Source organism: Macaca fascicularis, chromosome 2, assembly GCF_037993035.2.
Source record: "Macaca fascicularis isolate 582-1 chromosome 2, T2T-MFA8v1.1".
In the NCBI taxonomy this organism is placed as follows: Eukaryota; Metazoa; Chordata; class Mammalia; order Primates; family Cercopithecidae; genus Macaca; species Macaca fascicularis.
In genome coordinates, this window is record NC_088376.1 from 175,714,493 (window position 1) to 175,740,542 (window position 26,050).

A 26,050-nucleotide genomic window follows, 5' to 3' on the forward strand; every position below is an offset into this window, starting at 1 on the left:
TGTGTGTTGTCTCTTCACTCTTGATTATTTCTATTACTGTCAGAAGTATTTTAGTTTAATTAAGCCCCATTTGTCTATTTTTGGTTTTGTCTCATTTGCTTTTGAGGTCTTCATCATTGAAAATTTCTTTTTTATTTGTCTTGAACGTAAAACAAGATTTCACCAAACTTTTTTAGTTTCTTTTCTTTCTTTTTTTTTTTTTTTTTTCTTTTTTAGACAAGAGTCTCACTCTGTCACCTCTCCCAGGCTGGAGTGCAATGGCACGATCTCGGCTTACTGTAAATTTCATCTCCTGGGTTCAAGTGATTCTCCTGCCTCAGCCTCCCGAGTAGCTGAAATTACAGGCATGCATCACCACACCTGGCAAATTTTTGTATTTGTAATAAAGACAGGGTTTCACGATGTTGGCCAGGCTGGTCTTGAAGTTCCGAACTCAAGTGATCTGCCCGCCTTAGCCTCCCAAGGTGCTGGGATTACAGGTGTGAGCCACTACACCCAGCCAGTTCATTTACTATTCTTACAGAATAGCCAAATTTTCTGTTTCCAAGTGCTCACAAGCCGTAGGTGTCAGGGTTGGAAGATGTAGATTGAAGTTGGTTCCGACTCTTCATCATCTCTCCAATTTCACAATAGCTCCATCACAGTTGGTTCTTCCTGGAGATGTGCTGTGGGAGAAGGAAGCTGCTTCCTACACTCAGTCTATAAATCCCCAACTCTAACCATTCAGCTCTTTCTCAGAACTGGCAGGTGCCAATAATCTCCTAGCAGGGTCATGGTTTAAGAAGAAGAAAAAGAAATAAATCAATTCTCTCTCTCTCTCTCTCTCTCTCTCTCTCTCTCTCTCTCTCTCTCTCTCTCCCTCCCTCCCTCCCTCTCTCTCTCTTTCAGTTTTGGGTCTACACTATTTGTTTGCTTCCACGTGACTTGTGGCAATGAAGTAACCATTCTTCTCTGCACTAAGGGAGGGAGATTCTTTCTCTCTGAACAGCCTTCAAGTCTTGTTCAGTGTAAGTATGATGGCCTGAAGTCTGGCATGATGAGGTAGCAGAGAGAGCCCTGGGTTCATCAGCAGAAGGTTCTGGTTCTGCCTTGTCATTAACTACCTGGAAGGAAATATACCCCACCCCCTGTGCTTCATGGTGATCTTCAGAAAAATGATGAGATGAGGCTTAATGATATCTTAATTCCATTCTAATTCCAATATTAGAAGAAGCACATCTTATGAGTCAGAAGGTAGATTTAATTAATTTTTATTTATTTTTAAAATATTTATTTATCTAGAAATAGCATCTCACTTGGTTACCCAAGCTGGAGTGCAGTGTGAGATCATAGCTCACTGCAGCCTGCAGTCTGGAACTCCTGGACTCAACTGATCCTTCCACCTCAGTCTAATGGATAGCTAGGACTACAGCTGCATGCCCCCACACCTGGCAATTTTTTATTTTAGTTTTTTAATAGAGAGAGAGCCTCATTATGTTGTCCTGGCTGGTTTTGAACTCCTGGCCTAAATGCAATCCTCCTGCCTCAGCCTCCCAGAGTGCTGGGATTACAGTATGAGTCAACACTCCTGGCCTGATTAATTTTTAGATTATTGAATTTTTTTTAAAAAACCCTGCTGTTGTATTAATGTTACTCAATTACATTCCATTTCCACAGTGTAAGCCTACTTTTATATGCTTAGTAAGCTTGAAGCTTTTTAACAAATTCACTTGATTGCTGTCCAATACTTGGTTATTAATTTAAATTAAATATTATCTATTTAATTATGAATTGCCACGTGGTAGGCAAAATAATTCAGGAGTTGGAGATTCTTCCTTTAATAATGTGTGCTTAGGTTTTAGAAATGTACAAATAATCTGAGTCCAGGAAAACTCCTGTGTCATCTAATACTGCATTTCATTAACTCTAAGATGTGTGTTTTTGCACATTTTCATATCCCTGAAATTGAAATTTGTCTTACAATAGATGGCATCTTAGTATTATGTCATATATTAGTTAGTGATGCTTTTTTTAAAATAAATACTTAATAGCATGCTTGCTGTTAATGACATCTTAGACTTAAAATATAGCACATATTAATTTACTATAAACATCTAATTTAAGAGTAGTTTTCTAATCCTACATAAATGCACTATGCATGTTAATCCTTTATCTTAAACGAGGGTTTCATGAACCTAATGTATCCTAACATAATCATTTTTAGCACAGAAAGCTACATTGTGCATTTTTTATTCAATGGAATTTCCAACTTGGGCCTAAACTGGAATTTATTATAACATGTCTAGTCATGTTGGGAGAAACTAGGTATGCATATGACGTGTTAATGTATATGAATTTATTCAAATGGGGTGCTTTCAGAGAAGGAAGAAAGTTTTGTTTTGGAGTCTGTAGCTGGAGACTATGGCATGTCAGTTGGAGTCAATAGCTGGAGACTAGGCATGTCAGTTGGGTTCTATGGGAAGCAGATATTGAGACAGAGTTGGGAGTACAAGCAGTTTTATTAGAGATAACACCTATGAAATATAAAAGGCAGAGGAATTGTATTGAGCAGGGAATGCCCGCAGATTAGACAAAGTCTCAGAAAATCCAACAGGGAGCTTTGAAGCAAAGATTGTCCATGAGATTGAGCCCACTAGTAAGCAGAAATGGCCAGACCCTAGTACCCCACTCTTCTCTGACTAGTTGGGGAATACCCAAGAAGAGTAGCCAAGGACAACAGTGTCTGTTGTAGATAGCGGTTCTTGTCATGAACTTCTGTCTGAATCCTGTAATGAAAGGTGTGTCAATAACTGTGAAACATCCTAACAAGCTAGCTCGCCACAGTTTTGTGGATGCTGGCAGAAGACATGAGACTCCTGGGTCAGAGACAAAGGGCTTTATTATTCATGGCATAGTAGCCAGCATGTTTGAATTGATTCCACTTGTTCCAGTTCCCAGAAGGAGATGCAAAAGGGCTAGGTGAAGCCTGCACAAATCTGCCCTCTGTTCCAGGGAAAAACACTCTATTTTCCAGACTAGAGCTGTTGGCCATACAAACATCACTAAAACAATAATTCAGAACAAAGTTAGCCAGAGCCTCTGCTCACAGGATGTGCAGAAATGTGAGAGACCCCTGGGGAACTGACTTCCAGCAAGGTTCTCCAAACAGAGGCCGAAGGAAATATTTTCATTAGTGACTTTGGAAGGTGAGGAGCAAAAAGCAGAGTAATAATCCTGTCTTTTTTTTTTTTTTCTTTTCTTTAAGACAGGGTCTCTCTCTCTTGCCCAGGCTGGAGTGCAATGGTATGATCATAGTTCACTACAGCCTTGAATTCCTGGTCTCAAGCAATTCTCCTCTCTCAGCCTCCTGAGTAGCTGGGAATACAGGTGTGCATCACCATGATCAACTAGTTTTTAAATTCTTGTAGATACCAGGTCTCCCTATGTTGCCCAGGCTAGTCATGAACTTCTGGCCTGAAGCAATCTTCCTGCCTTGGCTTCCTAAATTGCTGGGATTGCAGGGATGAACCACCATGTCCAGCCATGTTGACACAAAGTGGGAGAGGGACTGTATTAGTCTGTTCTCACGCTGCTAATAAAGACATACATGAGACTGGGTAATATATAAGGAAAGAGGTTTAATTGACTCACAGTTCCACATGTCTGGGGAGGCCTCTCAATCATGGCAGAAGGTTAAGGAGGAGCAAAGTCACATCTTACATGGCAATAGGCAAAGAGCATATGCAAGGGAACTCCCCTTATAAAACCATCAGATCCGGGCGCGGTGGCTCAAGCCTGTAATCCTAGCACTTTGGGAGGCCGAGACGGGCGGATCACGAGGTCAGGAGATCGAGACCATCCTGGCTAACACGGTGAAACCCCGTCTCTACTAAAAATACAAGAAAATTAGCCGGGCGAGGTGGCAAGCGCCTGTAGTCCCAGCTACTCGGGAGGCTGAGGCAGGAGAATGGCGTGAACCCCGGGGGGCGGAGCTTGCAGTGAGCTGAGATCGCGCCACTGCACTCCAGCCTGGGGCACAGAGCAAGACTCCGTCTCAAAAAAAAAAAAAAAAAAAAAAAAAAAAAAACCATCAGATCTTGTGAGACTTATTCACTCTCATGTGAACAGCACGGGAAAGACTCACCCCCTTGATTCAATTACCTCTCACTGGGTCTCTCCCAGACATGTCGGAATTATGGGAACTACAATTCAGATGAGATTTGGGTGGGGACACAGCCATATAATGTCAGGGTCATTCTTCTTGCAACTTATTCTTGTGACACAGAGGGACTTTAGCTCCAAGAGAATTACAGTGGAGGCCATGCCATATAGGCATCTTCGGTGTTTGCAGTTTGAGAAGTAGCAAAAAACAAGACTATTGGCATGAACATGAGTACTTTGCCTGACTTCTCTCAGTGTTTGACTATAGCGAATTAGGCCACAGGTTAAACATAAGATTGTTTGCGAAAACTTCAAGATACCCTTTCAGGACCTCTAGAGATAATTGGGCATGGCTGCAGAGTCTTGTTTTGCATGAAACTGATTTACGTCTGCTATAGAGGTGAGAAAAAGAGGCAGGAAATAGGAGATGTGACCTTTGATATTGTTCTACCAATACACAACTGCTGGGGAGGCCTGCCAAGAGAAACTCAGGTCACACCAAAGGTGCTTATTCTGTAGTTCTTATAAGTTCTTTGATGTATGAATTACTATAGTAATTCTGTCCAACCTAATTATAGTTGGCCATGTATCTATTTCTGTTTTTGTTCCCTAACCTTCCTTTCTCCTGAATACCTAACTTAAGGAAAGCCTGAGTAAGCAAATAATTTCATCCAGGTTTAAAAAAAAGTTAGGGTTTTAGAATTAATGAAGGAATTTCTTGTTCACATTTCAAAGCTCAGTTCAACATTTACCTCCTCCTTGCAGCTGGTTAATCTCAGATCACAGTGGTTTCTTCCTCCTTAAACTCGTACAACTGATTTTCTCATTCCAAGGATGGCAAAAATGTTTCTTCACATATATTGAATTCATAGGGAGTGACTAGTGGAGTGCTTCGGTGGAAACTGTGAGACTGTCTCAACTCTTGTGCAAGACTGCCATGGGAAATGCGGCCCATGAATTTGGAATATAGAGGCTGCTGCGTGCATGTTATTTACTTAATGATACTTCCTGACCAATTCTTTAAAAGTTTTCCATAGTGGACAACTTTTTTTCCACAGAAGCAATGAAATCTTATAAAACCAGTGTTCCTTTGTGTCTTAGTCTATTGGGGATGCTATAACAATATGCGTTAGACTGGGGATCTTATAAGCAAGAGGAATTTATTTCTTATAGTTCTGGAGGCTAGGAAGTCCAAGATTAAGGTGCCAGCAGATTTGGTATTTGGCAAGGGGCTGTTTCGTGGTTCATAGAAACCCCTTCGTCTTGTGTCCTCACATGGTGGGAGTGGCAAATAAGCTCCCTTGGCCTATTTTGTAAGGGCATTAGTCCATTATTAGAGGCCTCAAGCCCTAATCACCTCCCCAAAGGCCCTACCTCCTAATACCATCACTTTGGGGGTTATAATTTCAACATATGAATTTTAGGGGGAACACAGACATTCAGACCATAGCAGTTTTCAAAACAAATGTGGAAAACATTACAAAGAATGAAACTCTCTTGCAAGATTGCAATGTACATTGCCATAATAAAGGTGATGAGAAATTGTGCATTGAAGAAAACTACTTGAATATATATATATAATCTAGAAACTCCAAATTATTTTTTTTTTTACTACAGAACCTCTTTTTTTCTATAATATCCTAACAAATTCATCATCATGTAACACCCTGTGATGAGCTTGGTTTTATTCTCTTGTGTAGAAATAGAACTCTTGAATTATTTACCTTTTACGTATTTGTTTTATATTGTATGCAGCTGAAGTATACACTTGTGGAGAACAGGGACTGTGTCTTAAACTTCTTATATCCATCACAGAATCTAAATCAATGCCATGTACGTAGTTTGAGTTCAATATGTATGTTTTAAATGTCTTAATTTTAAGTTAACCAGAATAAGACTGGTGGCTACAGATACTTCACTCATGAGATTGAGTTCAATAATAAGCAGAAATGGCAGAAATTCACAGATTCACCAGTGTATTCTTAGGGCTCGGCATATAGTAAGAACTACATTAAAATTTATCACATGCTAAAATATGTGTTAGAACAGATGCAGATACAAACATAAGACTCAGTCCTTGAAATAAAGGAGAGTAGAAGCTTTTGGGGCAACTTGTAAATAAAGACCATGAGCTCATGTAGCAGCAGGATATGAAGTAAGACTACAAAGAACACAACAGCAAGTGTCGACTTCAGTTTATCTGAGACACGTTCGCAGTGGACCAAATGTGCAGTATGCTTGGATGTTTATGAAGCAGTATAGTGTGTGGTGAAGTGCTTTTTCTTGGGATAGCCTGCCTAAGTTCAGCTCTAAGTTCCGTTTTAGCTCTGCCACTTGGTAGCTGAATGAGCTCAAGTCAATCTCTTAATCCTTTATCTAGAAAATGGGATTTTAAAAGTGCCTACCATACAGGGTTATTGTAAACAATGATAAGATATTTAAAGAATTTGACACAGTGCCTGTTCCATGTACTAGGCAGAAATCAATACATGTAATCTATTATTTTTGCTAGGGTAGATTAGAAAAACCACAGAAAGGTCTTTACATTTTTGAATAGCAATGTGGTTCAGGTCTTTTTAACTTGATCTTTCCAGATGTGTCCTCTTTCTCAGTTTTTATACTCTTGATATATGCTATGTCTTGAATGGCCGTATGATCACACAGCTTTTTATACAGTCAATTAAAATCATATTATAATGTGTATCTTTGCTTGAGGGCAAAAACCATGACCCGTGCTGTTTTGTATTTTACGGAGCCAGAACGGTAATTGCTGGTAGTTAAATGCTCAGTAAATACTGATCAAACAACATATTAATATATTATTTTAATTAAAAATATATTAAATATTAAAAATATAAAATAACTGCTAAGTGTGACTATGAATTAAGGGAAAAGTGATTCTTTTCGGTACACCAAGATATTTTAGGTGGTTAGATATCTGAATTCCCGCTTTGGATATTTTCTTTTTTTTTTTTCGAGACGGAGTCTCGCTCTGTCGCCCAGGCTGGAGTGCAGTGGCCAGATCTCAGCTCACTGCAATCTCCGCCTCCCGGGTTCATGCCATTCTCCTGCCTCAGCCTCCCGAGTAGCTGGGACTACAGGCGCCCGCCACCTCGCCCGGCTAGTTTTTTTTTTTTTTTTTTGTATTTTTTAGTAGAGATGGGGTTTCGCCGTGTTAGCCAGGATGGTCTTGATCTCCTGACCTCGTGATCTGCCCGTCTCGGCCTCCCAAAGTGCTGGGATTACAGGCTTGAGCCACCGCGCCCAGCCTGGATATTTTCTAATAACATATGCATACTTTCTTAAAGTTCCATTATTTTAGATATTAACTATTTCAGTATAAATTTTTTGGAGCCACTTTTATAGATGCCTCTGTTTCCTAATCCTCAAACGTTTAATTGCTCGTTTAATAGCCATTTACCTCTTTTTAAAATTTATTACTTATATCCTCCAACAGTACTAATAATTCTTTTATGTTTAATTACTGTTAGGTTTAGACTTACGCATTTTATTTTATTTTATTTTATTTTATTTATTTGAGATGGAGTCTCGCTCCGTCACTTGCCCAGGCTGGAGTGCAGTGGTGTGGTCTCGGCTCATTGCAACCTCCACCTCCTGGGTTCAAGCGATTCTCCTGCCTCAGCCTCCCAAGTAGGTGGGATTAAAGGCACCTACCACCACCAAGCCGGGCTAATTTTTGTATTTTTACTAGAGATGGGGTTTTACCCTGTTGGTAAGGCTGGTCTTGAACTCTTGACCTCAAGTGATCTGCCTGCCTCAGCCCCCCAGAGTGCTGAGATTACAGGTGTGAGCCACCGCGCTCGGCCTACATTATGCATTTTGAAATAAAAATATCATATATGATTATAACGAAGACTCTTGAACATCCTATTTGCTTTTCATTATTTCTGTTGGCTATTTAGGCTTTACTCGGTTTAGACAAAACATGAATTAAGCACCAGCTTATATTTTTTCATGTTGCCTTATAAGCCATGAGGTCTATTTTGGAGCTTGGCTAGAGAACTGACCCTCAGAACACTATTACTCTTCCTGGACAAGAAAAAAAAACCTAGTAAAAGAAATAACTTGATAAAAATCTCCTGAATCCTTACTATATTTTAGGAACTTGTCATATCTGAAAAACTCGTCATCATATGAGGCAAGTAGTAACATTTTGCTGAGGAAGTGGAAGACTAAGGAAGTTAAGAAATTCACCCAAAATTTGATTGCTTATAACTACGTGAATTGAGATTTAAGCATAAAGGTCAGTCTGATCAGAGCCTGCCCTATGCCACCTTTTTATCCATAATTTATCACACACTAGTACTATTTTTGTAGTTAACATCTGAATGATTAGGCAGAAGTAAGCCATTTGGAACTGTGCTGCCAGGACATTGGAATACCTCTTTCTTTTCTTAACATACTACAGCTCTCTGGATATGTTTTTTATTTTTCATTTTGAGATAGGGCCTTGCTCTGTCTCCCAGGCTGGAGTGCAGTGGTGCAATCATGCCTCACAGCATCCTCAAACTCCTGGGCTCAAGCAATCCTCCCAAATTTGGGAGGCCTTGACTTCTCAAATTGTGGATATGTTTAATCTGAAAAAAAAAAATACAAATTATTTCACTGCAACTTAAAAAATTGGTAATTTATTCCAATTATTCCATAGATTTCAGTCTAGTTCTCCAGCTTTCATATTCTCTCAACATCTACTGAAAGCTCCCATTCACGTAGAGTCAGCTAGCAGGGTATACAGGCAGGTCTGAAGCTTATGAATAGGAAAACTGGGATGACTGCCATTGTGCAGATCTTTCTGGTGAAGCCAGAGTTTGAGGTTTAAATAAGAGGTTGTCTTGAGTACCTACTGATCACTATGTGATAGTCTAATGTTATATCATTGACTCACCTGAGACTTATTAGTCACCAATAAAGCAACTACAACATAGTGAGGAAAATAAGGGATTAATAATTTTATTTATCTTATAAAGCATTTCAAAAAAGATGCATTTGTAATTAGCGGAAGCATGTTTTTTCACTGTATAGTTTTTCCATAAGAGTACTGAGCCTAAACTTGACTTCAGTATGTTAAGTATTCTCAGAATGTTATCTTTCTCTAAAAATCTTACAAAATGATAACTTGGAAACAAGTAAGCAGGGATTTTCACTTCTGAAACTGTCACTGTAAGAAGATTTTGCATAAATCCTGCATTAAGAAATTTTTCTTGCATCACTGGGCAAGAAAGGAAGAAAGGAAAATCTTCAGCAGTACAAAACACACAAACACAGAAGGAAGAATACAAAAAATACAATCTGTAAAGTAAAACCAGAGCAATGAGTAAACACTTGTGAAAAGCAAGGCTACCCTGATTATAATGCCAGTGACAGAGCTAAGGCAAGGAGACTTAGCCTTAGGCATGCAACAAGGTTGAGTTGCTGATGCTAAAACCCCCACATTCATCTGGGGATCCTAGAATGGGCCAGAGTGTTCTCAAGTCTGTAGTACTAGCTGAGTCTTAGAAGAAATAATTTTAATTTAATTTTTCTCTGGATAATACCATGTTCAATTTAGGCCCCAGTTTCCTCTCCTCCTAAATATTGGAGACGAGGGCATGTCAAGAAAGATTGAAAAGTGGTAGAATCCTCATGCTTTGGGTTGGAATCCTGAACAGCTCATTCTAGAAGTGATTAGCTGTAAATGAAGTCCTCGAAGGAACTGAAACCTAGTTTGCATAATCTCGGCTTCTCAAACTGGATTAAGGTGATTCCAGATAGAGCCCTTAATCACTTGCCGAAGGTGATATACATTTTCTCTAAGGAAAGATAATATAGCCTAAATTAAATTCTAAAATGTTTTATATATACTATCTGGCACTCAATTCAAAAGGATACATACATAAATCAAACAATATGATCAAAATCCAAGAGAAACAACAGATGATGGAAGAGCCCCATTACCTAGGGGATTCTAGGGGATCCAGAAAATGGAAGTACCAGACACAGATTTTAAAGATACTATGCTAACCATGTTCAAGATAATTTCAACAAAAAAGTAAATGAAAATCCTGGAATGAAACAAATAAACAAAAACCTGAAACTGAAAACTAAATGATGAGTTTACTATCAGATGAGATCCGACAGAAGAGAAGATTAATGAATTAGTGTTAGTTTTCGAAGGGATGGCGAGGGTTAAAGAAAGACACACACACACACACACACACACACACACACATACACACACACACACAGAAAGAGGACACTCAGCAGCAAATGCAGGCTTCATGTCCAGCATAAAATCTACAGAAGTGGGGGACCAGCCTAATGCCAGAGCCCACCACTGTTTATAGGCTAGGGGTAGTTGCAAGTATGGGCAGGAGGGATCTGACCAGTGTGTCTTGCTGTCTGGCAGGATATTGAAAAGATGTTCCAATGATGAGGCGGTTCTGGCCCTTGTTCCAGTGGGATGTCATCGTGGTGTTCCATGGACCTTTGTCCAGCAAGATATGATAGGGATGTTTCCTTAGTTGGGTCTTTTTCCGCCTTGCGACACGGTCAGGTCATTAGACAGGAGGTTTCTCATGGCCCAAACCCCCATGAAATGTTTCACTTTGACCAAGGTCTGCAAAATAGCAGGGAGCTTACAAAATGGTACAGTTTGGACTAACATTTAGAAGATAGCTCAGAGAAAATATATTTTTAAGACAGAAAATAGATAAAATAGCCTAAGTTTAGGGAATATGTGAGTCACAACTAACACATGAATAATTAGAGTCCTGGAGAAGAGTAGAAAGAAAATAAGGCAGAAGTGTATTTAAAGTAATAATGGACTTAAAATTTTCCAAAAAGGATGAGATTTAAAATAGAGGTGTCCAATCTTTTGGCTTCCCTGGGTCACATTGGAAGAAGAATTGTCTTGAGCCACACCTAAATACACTATCACAAATGATAGCTAATGAGCTTTAAAAAAATTGCAAAAAAATATATGTATATTTATATCAAAATGTTTTAAGAAAGTTTATGAGTTTGTGTTAGGCCACATTCAAAGATGTCCTGGGCTGCATGCAGCCCACGGGCCTTGGTTTGACAAGTTGATTTAAAGCCATAGCTTCAAGGTGCTTTATGAAACAAACAGGGTAAATAAAAGCAAAATCGCACATAAGTATATCATAGTAAAGTTGCAGAACTACAAAGATAGAAAAATGCTTAAAAGCAGCCAGGAAGAAAATCTTTGTAACTCTACAGAAATTAAAATAGGATTAACCTTCAAAACTCATAATATGTAGCTAAAGCTATGTTGAGAGAAATGTTTCATTTCAAATATATATGTTAGAAGAAAAAAAATAGTCAATTAGTTAATAGAAGCAATGAAAATTCAAACCCAATAAAATAAAGGTTGAAAGAAAATAAGTGCCGATCTAAAATTGTATTTTCTTTTTTTTCTTTATACATATATATATTTTTTAAAATTCTATTTTCAATAAAAACATTCTTCATCAATAAAGGTGAAATAAAAGTGTTTTCCACACGACGAAAAACTGCAAGAATTTATCACCTGAAAATCTACACTGAAAGAAATACTAAGGCATGTTCTTCAGTAAGAAAGGGTAAATGGATAGTTTTAGACAGGCAACTAGACAGAAAACTAGACAGAAAAGTGTGGAGATGCAAGAGAAAGAACAGCAAAAAGGGTCTAAATATTGACTGTTCAAATTAAGAATGATAATAATAATATCATATTTGGAATTTAAAACATATAGCGTTAAAATATATGACAACAATGCCATATAAATCTAAAGAATGATAAACTGAGGTTACATATTCGAAGGTTCTTGAACTGTCTTGGAAGAAATATAAGGACTAAATTATGCTACTCTTTGATAAATGAAGAATCCAGGTTTTCATCTCTCACGGTAATAAAAAAAGTAAAGAGTATATAACTAAAATAGTCAATTATTTAAAGTAAGAAAGAAGAAAAAAGTAACACTAAATGGTGACATTTTTAGCTTAATTCTCTGTGAGCAGAGAAAATTTACTAAAATTCAGTACATGTATGCTAGCCAGGGCAGAAAGCATGTCGCAGCACGTTTAACTCTTTGCCTGTTTGCCCCGAGAAGCCCTGAGAATACTCGTTGGTGACACTTTGTGGCTGTAGGGTTTACCGTGAGGTAACTTTGCAACAAAATAGCTCGCTTTTATTACTATTTTCGCATTGCTCTCGTATATCGACTTTGAAAAGAAAAGACATCTTTCTATTTATGCATTCTGTTTTCAGTAGTGTTATTCCATTTACAAAACATAGTAATTCTTAGTCACCGAAAATGTCGAATCCAAGAAAATCAAACATTCTTACGTGTGATGTTAACATCTTTCTCAGACAGGTGTTGACATTTGATGAATCCAGTTTTTCTGAAATAGACGATTCTGATGTTAGTTCTGTTTAGAAAAAAAATCCAAGAACAGTTTTTATATTTATTTATTTATTTATTTATTTATTTATTTATTTATTTGAGATGGAGTCTCACTCTGTTGCCCAGGCTGGAGTGCAGTGGCACGATCTTGACTCACTGCAACCTCTGCCTCCCTGGTTCAAGCTATTTTCCTGCCTCAGCCTCCCGAGTAGCTGGGATTACAGGCATGTGCCACCACACAAGACTAATTTTGTTGTATATTTAGTAGAGGTGGGGTTTCACCATATTGACCAGGCGGGTCTTGAACTCCTGACCTCAGGATATCCACCCACCTCGGCCTCCCAAAGTGCTGGGATTACAGGCATGAGCCACCATGCCCAGTTTTTATATTTTATTTTCACAGTGAAAACCAGTCCGATTTGCTTCAGCCTCAGAGAGCATATTTATGTAAAATTAAATGAGCACTGGCAGAGAGCTGTACCTTTTCTTTTTCTAATCAAGAAAAAAGTTAAAAGGATTATAATAAAATGGAGTGTGCTAGCCAACCACAGTAGAATTAAAAGTCAACAACAATAAGGAAACTTGAAAATCCCCCCAAATAGTTGGAAAATAAATAATATGCTCCTAAGCAGTCTGTGAGTTAAAGAAGAAATTACAACAAAAATTAGAAAATATTTTAAAATATTAATAAATATAATACCTGTCAAAATTCATGGTATGTAATTAAAGGCATGCTGAATGAAAAATTTTTAATTTTAAATACATATATTAGAAAAGAAGAAAGATTAAAGTTAATGAATTGTCTCAAGAAATCAGAAAAAAACAGTAGATGAATCTTGAAGACAGTGGAAGAGAAGAACAGAAATCATAGAGAGACAAGCAAGAAATCAATGGTAGATTAAAAAAAAATGAGATAGAGGCATCAAAACCAAAACGGGGTACTTTGGAAAGAGTAATAAAATTGACAAACTCCTTCCTTCTGAGACTGATGAAGAAAAAGTTTAAAAAGAGAGAATGCAGAAATACCTAATATTGGAAATGAAAAGGTTATATTTCTACAGATCCTATGTTCCCAACTTTATGCCAATAAATTTGAAAAATATGTAAAATGAATAAAGTCCTAGAAAAATAGAACACTAAAACTAATGCAAGAAGAAATAGAAATTATAAATATTCTAAATAAATGTATTGTATTTGCCAGTAAACTTTGTGAAATAAAGTGCTAATTTTGTCACCTTTCCTGGAGAATAAAATAGAAGAAATATGTCCAAGCTTATTTTATTAGGTCAGTATAATTTTTAAAATGAAAAATTTTAAAGAATATTAAAGAATGAAAATTATAGGCCAATTCATTTATGATGATGATATGAAAGTCTGTAAATTCAATCAGAAATTTGAATCAGCCAATAGATAAAAATATTGACCTCATTTGATTTATTTCAGAAATATGAGGTAGGTTTAATATTAGAAAATCAGTCGTTGTAGTCTACATTAACGGCATAAAAGAGAAAATGTTGTAATCATCCAAATGAATTCAGAAAAAGTGTTTGATGAAACTTAATGTTACTAATGGTAAAAGCTCTTCTCTTAGAATAAGACCTCCTTAATCTCATTTCAAATACAAGATATTCTAAAACAAACTACAGCAAATATAAAATTCAATGGCAAATATTAAAAGCTTTCTGTTTGAGATAGAAAATAATGTAAGGGCACTACTTATCATTACTTTGAGTCAGCATTTTCGTATGGGTCCTAGCCAGTGCAATAAATCAAAATAAAATTAAAATACAATCATTTGAAAGGAAAGAAAATGTATCATTAATGTACAATATAATTTATGCTCAGAAAATCCAAAATAATCACTGATAAATTATTACAATTAAGAAATGACTTTGTCAAGTTTATTGAGTACAATATCCAATATGAAAACATAACATATTTTTATGTATTAGCAGAGAATTAGAAAATGAAGTAAAATAATAATTACAGTAGCATTAAAACAACAACCAATACCTAGGAATAAATCTGACATAGGTTGTGCATGACCACTATTCAAAAAACAATTTAAAGATAAATTTTTAGAAGACTTAAAGAAATGGAGATATACACTACATTTATGGATTTAAAGAATCAGTGTTTCAAAGATGTCAATTCTACTTGATCTGATCCACTAGATTTAATGCAGTTCTAGTGAAATTTCTGTCTTCTTAAGTTATGAATTGACAAGTTGATTATAAAGTTCATAGAGCAATGCAATGAGTCAAGAGCCATAAATAATCAACTTTCTTAATGAAGAAGAACAAGAAGAGAGAACTTATTCTAATTGATATTAAGCTTATTATGAAGTTATAGTAATTGCAATAATGTGGTGCTGGAACAAAGATGGATAAATAGACCAATGTAACAAAATGGTGCTCAGTAAAAAATCCACACATATACGTCTATTTGATTTATGTTGAAAAAGAAATTACAGAGCAGTAGGAAAAGGAGGGGGGGTCTTTTCGATAAATGGTTCTGGGTCAACTAGATAACCATATGGTCAACTAGGTAACAATAAGTGGTTCCAGCTCAACTTGATAACCGTAACTAGACAACCAACCATATATTTGACCCCTACTGATATGAAATGCAAATATTGATTCTATGTGAATGCTAGATCTTTTAAAAAATAATATGGAATATATTTATGACTTCGAAAATTGTGATAGATTTCTTGAGCAGCACACACAACACTAATCATAAAAGAAAATATTGATATACTAGAATACTTTAAAATTAAGAAAACTTTTTCAGCAAAAACATGGAGTGGGAGAACATACTTATAACACTTATAATCAACAAAAACCTTATGTTCAGGATGTATAAAAACTTTAACAAATAGGTAAGACATGGATAAAAATAAGGGATTAAAAGAAGATAAAACATGACAATAAATTTAATAGAAATAATGGTGAGAGAAAAAATAGTAAAAATTGTGCAGAAAATAAGGAGAAACAATCAAATAAGGAATAGAAATTAACAACCATGTTAGTTTTTGAAATATTAATGAAGTAAATAAATTTTGGCTAGATTGACAAACAAACAACACATAAATAATATTCATAGACTGGGCACAGTGGCTCATGCCTATAATCTCACTTTGGGCACTTTGGGAAGCCCAGGTGGAAGGATTGTTTGAGCCCAGGGGTTTGAGACCAGCCTGGGCAAAATGGTGAGATTCCATCTCTCCAAAAAGATTTTAAAAATTATCTGAGTGTGGTGGCACATGCCTGTGGTCCCAGCTACTTGGGAGGCTGAGGCCAGAGGATCACTTGAGCCCAGGAGGTCAAGGCTGCAATGCACCATATTTATACCACTGCACTCCAGCCTGGGCCACAGAATGAGATGTTTTCTTAAAATAAAATAGTAATATTAATAATAAAATTGACATAGCTATGGATCTGTACACAGTAAAAAGAGAAGACAATAAACAATTTTGTACCGATATACTAAACACTTAGAAAAAAATGAATAATTCCTTAGAAAAAGGATTTATCAAAACTGACTCAGAAAGAAATGGAAAGCCTGAGTAGTGTTAAAATTATTATCTTCATACAAAAAACAGCAGGCCAAAATGGTTTTAGAAGAAACTTCTAACAAGCATTTAAGGATCAGATGATTAAAATCATACTAAGTGTTTTCTTGCAAATAGACAAAGAGGAAATCAAACCATTGTTATTAGACTACTTTGACCTTGATAACAAAATCATAAATAATTATTGGGTAGGTAAATCACGGATGCAAAGTATTTGAAACTAGTTCCACAAAGAGTTAGGTTTACCTCTCCTCTACAGTATTTAATGCTTATACTGCCTTTTTAGAAAACTAACAAAATATGGCAGAAGTGGTGTTATGATAATTCTGGACCTAACTTTTAAGAGTACTGATGGGTACTACCTTGTTTGCTTGGAGCCCTGAACTACTGTGGAAGAAGTGTAACTATCCTGTTGTATAGACTATGCAATGAGACCCTGAGACTATATGGAGAAGGAGAAGGGCCCAGCTGAGCCCAGCATTCCAGCCTTCCCTGCCAATGCACCAGGCATTTGATTGAATTTGTCTTGGACTTCAGCTCAGTTCAGTCACAAGCTGACTAGCACTGAATGATCTTAGTTAATGGCATACAGAAATGAACAATTTTCCAGAGAAGCCCTGCCCAAATTTCCAAGCCACAAAACCAGGAGACATAATAACAGAGTTGTTACTTTAAGCCTCTAAAGTAAGTACTTTGTTATGCAGCAATAAAATAGCTGGAACAGACTGTATGGGGGAGCAAATTTGTAATCCAATATCAGATATGAATATAGATGCAAAAATCCTAAGCAAACTATTGGCAAATCAAATCCAGTGAATTAGATATAAAATATATATATTATAATATATAATATATAAATATTTATATATATTTTATAATATATGTATTTTATATGTATATTATATATAATACATTTTTATATGTATATTATATATATTACATATAATATATATGCCAAATTGGGTTTATCCCAAGTATGCAAGGGATTTTAATATTAGAAAATTCACTAATGTAACTCACTGCAATAATAAAGGGAAAAATCATAATTTTATTTCAATAAATGAAAATAAGGCATTTGAAATGGCAATGCACATTCACTATAAAAACTCTTAGAAAAATAGGAATAAAAGGGTCTTTTTCTAATCTGATGAAAATTATCTACCAAAAATGAACAGAAGGCATCCTTTTTAATGGTAAAATACATTAGCATTTTATTTAAAATCGGGAAAGTTGTTTATCATCATTTCTCTTTAACATTGTATTAGAGATTCTAGAGAATATGTAACTTGAAAAAATATTAAAAATACCATTTATAATAGCAATAAAAATAGGCAAATAGGTACAGAGTAACAAATCTAACAAGAAATATGCAAAGCTTTATGGAAACAATTTAAAACTTTATTAAAATATATTAAAGAAGACCTATATAAATACAGACATAACACTTCATGAATAGAAAGACTAAATATCATGAAGATGTGTGTTTTCCCCAAATTAATCTTTAGACTGAATGAAATTCCAAGAAAATTCCAATGGTGGTTTTAGTGCAACTTGACAAGCTGATTCTAAACTTTTATATGAAACAGCAAAATCTCAAGAATAGGCAAGATATTCTTTTTTTTTTTTTTTCCATGAGGCATTTTATTTGTAAATGTATGTATTATATCCCTAGAAAAAGAATCCCAGGATTTTCCCTCCTGTGTGTTTTCGTCTTGCTGCTTCATGGTCCATGATGCCAGCTAAGGTTGTCAGTACAATGAAACCAAACTGGTGGGATGGAAGCAGATTATTCTGCCATTTTTCTAGATCTTTGAGTTGCATATCAAATCTGGGCTGATCCCTCCACACTTGTTTAGCCTGCCTGTAAGGTTCACAACAATTTTCCCAGCTCTGTGATCATCAGTGATTTCAAATTCGCCAATGTAACCGTGCTTCATCATCCCAATGAGAAACCGGACGATGACTTTGGAGCACGGCCTAATAAGCACCTGGCGTTTGCCTCTCTTTTCGGCATTGTTGATGCTCTTGAGAGCATCAGCCAGGACATTCATGCGCACCATTGTGGCGGCGCGGGAAGATGGCGGAAAGGGCGTAAGACATTCTTAAAGAGGAAAAATTTTAAAAAATAAATTTGAGAGGACTTGCCATGTTAGATATCATATATATTATGAAGTTATAGTAGTTAATATACTTCATATTTGTGAAAGAGTAGGCATACTCATTGGTGGAACCAAATAGAGAACAACCCAAAATATGTAAACATATAATGTTGTATGTATAATAATATCTATAATAATCAAGGAATACTAAATGTAATAGAGATATTTCAGTAGAAGCTTTAAACTAAATAAACCATTTGTCATAAAAAAAAATCACTCAGAAGGGATAGTATATGCCAGGAAATCTGATTTTAAGAACAGGAAATTTATGACAACTAACCACAAGTTTTGTATTTGCACCTAAGTTGAGTACACTACTGTGTCATGCCTCCAATGACTATTCTGTTTTCTCTATTGCCTGATTAGTTCCTAATCATTTTTTAAAAACCTATTTCAGATATTGAGATGTTCTCTACTTAATTGTCTCTGGCCTACCTTAAAGAATAGCTCATCAGTCTCTTTTGTGTACTGTTTTGTAAGGAACATAAATTACTAATGTTTTTGGACTTCAATCACAGTAATGCAATGTACTTACACATTTGCCTTATTAGACTGAGTTCCTTGACAACAAATACTACCCTTTTAATAGATAACAATTTTTGCCAGCTTCTGTACTAGATACATATTAGAGATACAGAAATCAATATGGATTGAGAATGTGGTTGGATTCATAAAAAGGATTAAGATAAGAAAGAAAAGGAAAGGAAGAAGATATAGTAGCATTTAAAAATTATTTTCCATGGTCTAAGCACCATGCTAATCACATTTATATGTAAGGAGTCATGGAATTACAGAGCTGGAATGGACTTTGAGATCATCTCTCAAACCTTCTTATTTTACAGAAATAACTATGTCACAAAGCAGTTAAGTGGCTCATTCAAGGTCATCTGACTATTTGGTTGTAGAAGGCATCAAAGTCCAAACATCCAATCTTTTAGTTCAGTGTTATTTCCTCTACATTATACTGCTTCCTGTTGTGGCCTTTGTAAAATACAAGAACAGAATTTAGTGTCCCAGACCCCTGTATATTATCTGACTATGGCTCATCATCAGAATATCCTTATATTTCCAAAATAACGGTTTTAACTTTGCCTGAGAGGTTATTTTGTATCATTACCTTCCTATGAGAAATAAGCTACAAATGTTTATGGATTAAGTGATTTAATACTAAATTATGTGAGATGGTTTTATCTCTGTATTATTCATGAAACCCAAATGTTATCAAATTATTCTAATTTATGTTAGAGAGAAAAATATCTGTATTAACCCTGGGCTAGACTAGTAGCATTATTCTTATGAAAAAACTCAAGTATATGTACATTTACAGAATTAAGCTTTTTTTCCCCATAGGTTATTGGGGTTCAGGGGGTGTTTGGTTACATGAATAAGTTCTTTAGTGGTGATTTGTGAGCTTTTGGTGATACTTTGATTACATGACTGTTTATAATTACATCAAATCAAAGCCTTCCCCTAAAAATTGGTTTCAACCTGGTTTATACCCAATTAGTTAAGACACTTTTATTTAATATTTGCTTTTTTACTTTTGCATGAAGTTTAATAATTCACCTAATTTGACTTAATTTTCTAAAGCCTGAAGTGTTTTTGAATAAGCTTTGCCTTTGGTTGCTATTAGAATTCCTCTTTTCTCATAAACAACTTGGTCTCATTTAGATTGCAAGAAATACACAGAAAAAAAAGTAAATATTTTTCCTGGCTCGTAATGATGTCTCAATTTGTATCTGTGCCATTGAACCACCCAGTTAACTAAAAATAAAAATTTTATACATAATACCAAAGTTTTAGATGTTAGACCATTAGGCACTTCCAGATAGCTACTGATCATTTGTCAGAGATCTGAACTCAGCTAAATAAGTTTCTTTTACTGAAAAACAAAACAAAACAACCAATGACAACATCAGAGTTTGGTGTAGACTGCTCAGCTGGGATATAGTTAATTCAGATACCAAGTCCTACCTGAAAGTGTGAGTTAATCTAGAAAGCACAGAATATTTCCTGTTCTCTGGAAACAGAACCTGGAAGAAGCGGAGCCATTGTGCACAGAGATAAAGGATACTGAAACACCATCTTCCTTCTGTATTCTGAGTCACTATGGATATTGACTAACACATCCCCAGACTGTTGAACAATGTATTGGAAATTTTCTCCTATCTTCCCTGACCCCTCCAAAAGTAAGTATTTGATTAATCCACTTTAAGGTCTGAAATTCTCAATATTTCCTAAAACAAAATTTCTGAAAATCTACCTATATCAGTAACAGATTGCTAAGGAAGGTATGTTTATTAAAATCTTCAAAAGTGATGTTTGAATGGCATGAATATGATTTGACTCCATCTATTTCCACTGTGTGTGTGTCTTAATTTGTGTCTTATTCTGTTTTCTCATTTATGAATGGGAAAAATAACTTTCCTGTGGCTGATACCAAAGAGAGCTATTCTGAAGCCAAAATGATTGTGGTTCTGTTTCTGTACCCTGCCACTCTGCTTCTTTGGGGGAAGTGCCCTGTGGTTTTGCCAGGGGCAGACAATCCCATAATCACACACCCAATGCCCTGGTCACAGGGGTAGATAACCAGCCAGACTGAGCCAATCAGAGTGGTTGCTGTGGCCTGGCCAGGGGCAGCCACGGGTCTAGAGCAGGTTGGCCAGCGTCCTTCTCTAGGGTGTTCTAATCAGAAGCTGGGAGAGAAAACGTATCTTTTCTATGTGTTCAGGAGCTGTGAAAATGTGGGATGTTCCCTGCCACATGAAAAAACTGAAAGCAGTGGCATTATGCAGTGATGAATAAAATAGGGCAAACAGAGAGAGAGAAAGCAGACAGGGCTGACAATGTTTGAATTCTTATTTCCGGCCCTGTCCCTACAGGGGCCCTCATTCCTGTTGTTCTTTCTTCAATTTGGGGGCATAACCCAGGTTCTTCAGGAAATACCCTTTCACTCAAATGTATTTCTTTCCCTTTGCTTTTCATTTTTTCTCTTTCTGAAAACAAAAAGCATAGGCCATTAATTTTGGCTTTTTAATTCTATCTACATGCTGATATAAAGCAGTTGCAACTATATTTTTTCCTTTGAACACTGTATCCCATCAAGTATAGGCAGCACATATAATTTTCACTCAGTTCAAAATATTTTCTAATTTTCCCTGCAATATTTTTGTTTTGACCCATGGATTGTTTAGAATTGTGTTAATTTCCACATATTTGGTGATTTCCACATATTTTTTGTGACTAACTTGTAAAATTGCATTGTTGTCAAAGAACACGCTCTGTCTGATTTCTATCTTTCTAATTTTATTGAGACCTGTCTATGGCCCTATATGTGGCCTATCTCTGTGAATGGTCCTTTGTACAGCTGACTAGAAAGTGTATTCTGCTCTTTTTAGGTGAAATGTTCCAAAAATGTCTATTAGGTCTACTTGGTTGACGGTGTTGGTCACTTCTACTACATGTGTACTCATTTTCTGTCTACTTGTTCTTTTACTGAAACAGGAATGTTAAAGTGACACTCAAATGGATTTGAGTTATGTTTTCTGGATAATACAATTAGTTGCCTATTTAAAAACAAAACAAAAATAAGTATAAAAGGCTTCTAACAGTAGGCACTGTTTTACAGAGTCGTGTATTTATATCTTACGTGAACAGTGGACGAACAGCAACGTGCTCAAGAGTTTCTTCCTTGTTTTGTTAGTTTGTGGAAATGTTGGGAGACAAGGAAATATTCGGAAATGGCTTCTTTCTATGGGGCCTTCACTTCTTATAACAGGCTCTTGGACGTCAGGCCAAGTTGGGAGTGGGTGGGAATGGTTGAGTTGGCTACACTCTCTAGGCAGCAGTGCTGCTTCTGGTCTACACCAGTATCCCAAGACCACCCAGGAATGCACTGAAAAGAGTGACTCACTCACCCACTCAGCCCAATTAGAGTTGTACCAAAATGAGCTTTCATGGAAATCTGCAGCACTGATGTTGTATTCAAAAGCTTCTCTCCTTATTAGCACATTTATAAACAAAATTTTAGGTAGAAAATTTATGATAGTGTTAGCTCCTGTAGCTTCACAATATTTCAGCAAGGAGGCAGGTATTATCTTGTTTACTACAGAGAGGGACACAGAAGACCAGAGAAACAGGTACTCCCCCCAGTTTTCTGAGTGATGTAAATCTAACAACAGTATGTTGAAAAATTATATGGCATTGGGAAGCATAGTAGCTTTGTCAAGCTCACATGCATGCTCTGAAGTTCCTGTGATAAAAGTAAAATGCTTTTAAAAATTATTTTGAAAGCTGCTACATTTCTGAAATATGCTATAATAATACCAACTTCTGGCAATGGAGCTGACATATTTCAGCTCAAAGTACACACATACAGATGTCATTTTAAAAACAATAATTCAGCAATTACCCATGATGTGATAACATTCCTGACTTTATTGAGTGGCAGTGCTTGAGAGGAAATGTTGGATTGTAATTGATGATATCAATATGAAGTTTCATACAATAAAAATGAAGGATGGGAACAAAGACAACATATAATTGTTTGACAATATTTAAAAGCAATGTCCAGTTGTGGTGAGATTCTCCTGCCCATTTTAGGTAGAGTTTTGTAGTGTGTTGTTTGCTTAGATTAGAGTTTATTTCAGCATTTGAAAAACATTGCCTATTTTTGTTCTTAACCATCATCATAATAGATCTGTGATTATTTGATTTGATAGATGGTAGGATTTTTTTGTGGGACTCAGTTTCATTTAAAAAGCTGTCTTCCATGTAACGTATGCTTTTGCTAGTGGATCATAATAGTTATTAATAAAAATTAATACATTGTGTTTATTCATCTATTTCGTTGGAAACAATTGATAATCTTTCTTAATTACAAGACAAAATGAGTTCTAATGATTGAACTAAAAAATTGAGACAAATTTAAGGAGTGAAAGGAATTATTATCCTTGACTAAATGCAGGTAGTGTTGTAATTTCTTTGTACATTGATGTGAATATCATTACTGAGTTATGTTTTTATTTTTATGTAATTTTAGGATTCATGTGCATGTCCTGTAAGCAACTTTTCAACAGGGAAGTTGTCTTGGAATATGAGTGGGTTAAATGGAAATTTCCCATATGGATATCACGTAGACAAGCACCACCCAAAGTGTGATCTGTGGACCTTCATTGTCTTCATCACCTGGGAGCTTGTTAGAAATTCAGAATTGTGCTGAACCAGAATCTCTTTGTTGGCGAGGAGCTCAGGAATTTGTTTTAACAGCTCTTTTTTGTGTGTGATTCAATGAATGTTGAAGTTTGAGGAGCATTGATCCACACACATTATACATTTCAGTGCTGGTATCAGGTATAAGAGCTGACTCAGACTCTGTATTCAACAACCATCATAAGATCTGGGTTTTACCCTTCTCCCATGGACACTTACCTGAATAAATAATCAGATTCCTTTAGGGAAGAACTGTTTAATTACTACCGTTGTGTCTCGACTCCTTCCTCATGGGGTCCTGCTCATTCCTTTGGTAGATGGTTGAGTCAATGAGCTGGCTAGGGATTGTGATACTCCATTGGGGCAACTTTATTTACAGAGTTTTAAGTTTTTGAACCATCACTACAATACAGTTTTAGAACATTTCCATCACCCCCTCCCCTTAACTTCTCTCGAGGCTGTCTGAAATCAGTCCTGTTTCCCACCTTTGTTTCCAGAAAACCTCTGGTCTGCTCTCTGTCTCTACACAGTTGTCTTTTTCTTGAACATTTCATATGAATGGAATCATACAATGTGTACTCTTTTGCATTTGGTTTCTTTCAAGTTGCATAATGTATTTGAGGTTCAGCCATTTTGTAGCAAATACCAATATTTTGTTCCTTTTTCTTGCTGAATAGTATTTCATTGTATGAGGATCACATTGAGTTTATCCATTCTCAGGTCGATGGATGTTGGAGTGTTTACAATTTCAGAATATTGTGAATAATGCTGCTAGGAACATTTGAGTACAAATCTGTGTGTGGACATACTTCCAGGTCTTGTGGGTAGATACCTCAGAGTGGAATTCCTGCTCATACTCTTACCAGTGGAAGGTGTCCAGGTTCTTGGCATTTTGAACAAAGAATTGGACAAAACACACAAACAAAGCAAGGAAAGAATGAAGCAACAAAAGCAGAGATTTATTGAAAACAAAAGTGCATTCCACAGGGTGGGAGACGGCTTGAGCAAGCAGCTCAAGAGCGCTGGTTACAGAATTGTCTAGGGTTTAAATACCCTTTAGAGATTTCCCATTGGTTACTTGGTGTATGCCCTATGTAAATGAAGAAGATGAAGTGAAGTTACAAAGTTATTTACTTGGTGTGTGTCCTATGCAAATGAAGAGGATGTTTCCTGCCATAGCTGAAGTGAAGTTACAAAGTTCTTTATTAATACTTGGGTTTAGAAGGTTGGGGTTTTTCAGTTTAATTTAGTTCTAGGAATTCTTTAGGTTCCCTGTCTGCAGAGCTTATTTCCTGCCTCAATATCACTTCTTATCATTGCTATTGATTACCTGAAATAATCAATACATTTAAAAATATTACTTCAAATGTACAATTTGGCTGAGAAAAGTTTTTTATATATCACTTTACTCAGATCATGTCAGATAATTACCAAAGATTTTCTGACTGTACAATACTGGTAGATTCATCAGTTTTCAGAGAAATTTATTGACTGTCATTCTCTGAATAATAATTGATCCTTAACTTACTTTCTGTTCATAGCTGCAATTCCGAAATAGACTCTTATTTGACAGAGGCACTTTATCAATCATTTTACTTGCTTTGTCCCCAGTCACTGCTTTTGCATTTATTTGCCTGTAGGATTATATGTGTTTCATCAATTATTTTACAGCAACATTTCTCCAGCTTTTGTGTTCTTATTCATATTACACACAATGTTAGTTCTTAGGATGCCTGAATATTCTTCTACTTTGCCTCAGAAATTTTAATAAGTTTCTCATAATGTTCTTTGTGTGTGTCAAATGACACCAGTATTTTGAGACACAACCTACAATGAAATAGGTTCACTCTCGGCTGGCAATTAAATTGCAAATTTCAAACTATTTTTATCATTTTTGTGTACCGTTATTTTTGTTGAAGCTTGCATTTTATAACACAAACAGATGATTCAGTCATTAATTAAGTTTTGCCACGATCAACACTAGTGCTCATATTTGTTATAAATCTCTTCTATTATGTCCAGAAAGTTTTTAAACCTCTTAATCATAATAGAATCCATTTTTTTTAAAAAACAGTTCTTCAAAACCACGATGCAATACCAGCTCACACCAGTCAGAACTGCTATTATTAAAAAGTCAAAAAATAACAAATTCTGGCAAGGTTGCAGAGAAAAAGGAATGCTTATATACCGTTGGTAGGAGTGTAAATTAATTCAACCATTGTAAAAGACAGTGTGGAAATTCCTCAAAGGCCTGAAAACAGAAATACCATTTCACCTAGCAATCTCATTAGTGGGCATATCCCCAAAGGAATATAAATTGTTCTGCTGTAAAGACACATGCATGTGTATATTCACTGCAGCACTATTCACAATAGCAAAGACATAGAATCAATCTAAGTGCTGATCAGTGGTAGACTGGATAAAGAAAATGTGGTATAAATACTCCGTAGAATACTATGCAGCTATCAAAAAGAACAATCGTGTCCTTTGCAGGAATGTGGATGGAGCTGGAGGCCATTATCCTTAGCAAACTAACACAGGAAAAGAAAACCAAACACCAC

At 36.0% G+C, this 26,050-nt stretch overlaps 1 protein-coding gene and 1 pseudogene across 1 annotated transcript in view; one reads left to right on the forward strand and one right to left on the reverse strand.

The window, feature by feature from the left end:
* Window positions 1-26,050, forward strand: part of LOC135969415 (uncharacterized) — a 494,620-nt gene that overhangs the window by 250,178 nt on the left and 218,392 nt on the right. The gene's annotated exons all lie outside the window — the stretch shown is intronic.
* Window positions 17,731-18,210, reverse strand: LOC102144378 (small ribosomal subunit protein uS8-like; annotated as a pseudogene).